The sequence below is a fragment of the Phycodurus eques genome, unplaced genomic scaffold (assembly GCF_024500275.1).
Source record: "Phycodurus eques isolate BA_2022a unplaced genomic scaffold, UOR_Pequ_1.1 contig_29, whole genome shotgun sequence".
NCBI classification, from domain to species: Eukaryota; Metazoa; Chordata; class Actinopteri; order Syngnathiformes; family Syngnathidae; genus Phycodurus; species Phycodurus eques.
The window spans coordinates 304,151-306,524 of NW_026904026.1; the positions used below are offsets into that span (position 1 = coordinate 304,151).

A 2,374-nucleotide genomic window follows, 5' to 3' on the forward strand; every position below is an offset into this window, starting at 1 on the left:
TTTGCCGGGTATGTCAGAAACATACAAGGAATTTGTCTCCGGTAGTTGGAGCCCCTCTCGTGCGACAACGGACAGCCATTTGACAGAAAATACTTTGGAGACATAATCACATAAAACCAAAGTACGGAGAGTCACTGAGCAATGAAAGGTTACCGGTAATGTGGTCATGTCAATGCAAATTATTATTATTATTATTTTTTTTTACAATTGTGCAAATGATGCAGAGTCCTCCAGCAATTTACAGCAATTTGAAATGACTGATCGAGCAATAATCTGGTACAGTGACAATTGTGCAAAACGTGCAGAGACTTTGAGAAATTTAAGCAGTATAAAGCGAATCGTAGTGCGATAATCTGGAACAGTGTCCATTGTGCGAATGGTGCAGATACTTCTCAAGCACATGAGTGGCCAGTATTGGTCAACAACAGATATGCAAATTGTGCAGAGTGGCGAGACAACTACAGTGAATGCACGAATAATGTATAATTGGCCCGACAGAGATGAGACAACAATCTCAAGACAAATTGGCAGCATGTTACAATACAATTGTAAGTGAACTGTTTAAGAAGTTAACAGCAAGCGGGACGACGGTGTTGGAATGTCTGCTAGTTTTAGTTTGCATTGTTCGATAGCACTTACCTGGGGGAAGGAGCTGGAAGAAGACAATTATATATTACTCGTGCACTCACTGTCATAGTCTCGCCACGCTGCAATATTTGCATATCTGTTGTTGACCAATACTGGCCACTCATGCCAGTAGCATCTGCTCCAATTGCACACTGATTGAAGAGAATCTGCAACATTTGCACAATAAACATTGTCCCAGATTATCGCACTACTCGCTTGAAGTCTCGGCGCCCTTTGCACAATGGTCATTGCACCGGACTATTGCAATATTAGTCTTTCGAACTGCTCTAAATGCTAGAGGACTCTGCATCTTTTTGCACAATTGTCAAAAAAAATGTACTGGCATTACCAGATAACAAACCACCTTAATAGCTCAGTGATTGTTTTTTGTCAATGTCTTTATGTCTCAAAAGTGTTCTCTGTCAATTGACTGTCTGTTGTCGTACTCGAGCGGCTCCAACTCCCAGAGACAAATTCCTTGTGTGTTTTTTGGACATTCATGGCAAATAAAGATGATTCTGTTTGAAGAGTTGGTGACCAGGATGTGGAGGGTCCAAGAGGATTTTGGATGCTCTTGTCTGAGTTTTGGCAGCGTGCAAGTTCTCAAATTATCTAGTGTGTTTACTTTTCAAAATCTATGATCTGATCACACATTTGTTGTGTTGAGAATGAGTTTGCATCATCCACACAAAAAAATCCTAAATAGACCACCCAACATTTGGAGAATAAAGAAGACGCGATTCAGGTCAACATGTGGTTTAGAGCCGTACGACCCTGAGAAAGCCTGATCTTATCCAATCTCTGAAACTAAGCAGGGGCGGGTCTGGTTAGTATTTGGATGGGAGACCGCCTGGGAATACCAGGTGCTGTAAGCTTTTTCACTTTAGATTCTCGTGGAATCGTTTTCTTATCGGTGGTTGACCTAAATTATAATGCAGTCATTCTCTCTCTTATGACTTACCGTCTCTTTATTAGGAGACAGAATCTTCACGTACCTTTTTTAAACATCCCGTTTCTCCTTTTCCGACAGTAATAATAAAATAAAATCTATACACACATATATCTATCGATCTATCTATCTATATCTATATATATATATATATATATATATTTATATATATATATATATATATATTAGTATCACGTGATACATCACAATTGTATCACATCAGTGCTTTTAATTAGCTCGAGGCTAAGGATACGAAGGTATGGATTTTTAAATGATACGTAATTATTGCACATTATTGTGTGGACCTCAAAGCCACGGTTCACTCAACCACGAACTCCCTAAATACAAGCAGCACATCGACTGTCCTCCCAGGGAAAATAATACTTTAGACCACTGCTACACTACGGTAAAAAACGCATACCGTGCTATACCTCGTGCAGCCCTGGGCTCGTCTGATCACTGCTTAATTCACTTAATACCGACGTACAGGCAAGAACTTAAATGTGCGAAGCCTACAGTGAAAACAGTCAAAAAGTGGACCAACGAAGCCAAGATGGAACTTCAAAGCTGTTTAGACTGCACAGACTGGAGTATCTTTGAAAATTCAGCTCAATGAATATACGGACACTGTCACATCCTATATCAGTTTCTGTGAAGAGGTTTGTGTCCCAACAAAATCATTTCGCACATTCAACAACAACAAACCGTGGTTCACTGCTAAACTTAAGCAGCTCCGCCAAGCTAAGGAGGACGCATATCAGAGCGGGGACAGGGCCCTGTATAATCGAGCAAGAAACC

The 2,374-nt window shown here is 40.4% G+C and overlaps 1 pseudogene; it reads left to right on the forward strand.

Moving 5' to 3' along the window:
* Positions 1-1,383: 1,383 nt before the first annotated feature.
* LOC133398284 (5S ribosomal RNA) lies at positions 1,384-1,502 on the forward strand (annotated as a pseudogene).
* The last annotated feature ends 872 nt before the right edge of the window (positions 1,503-2,374 follow it).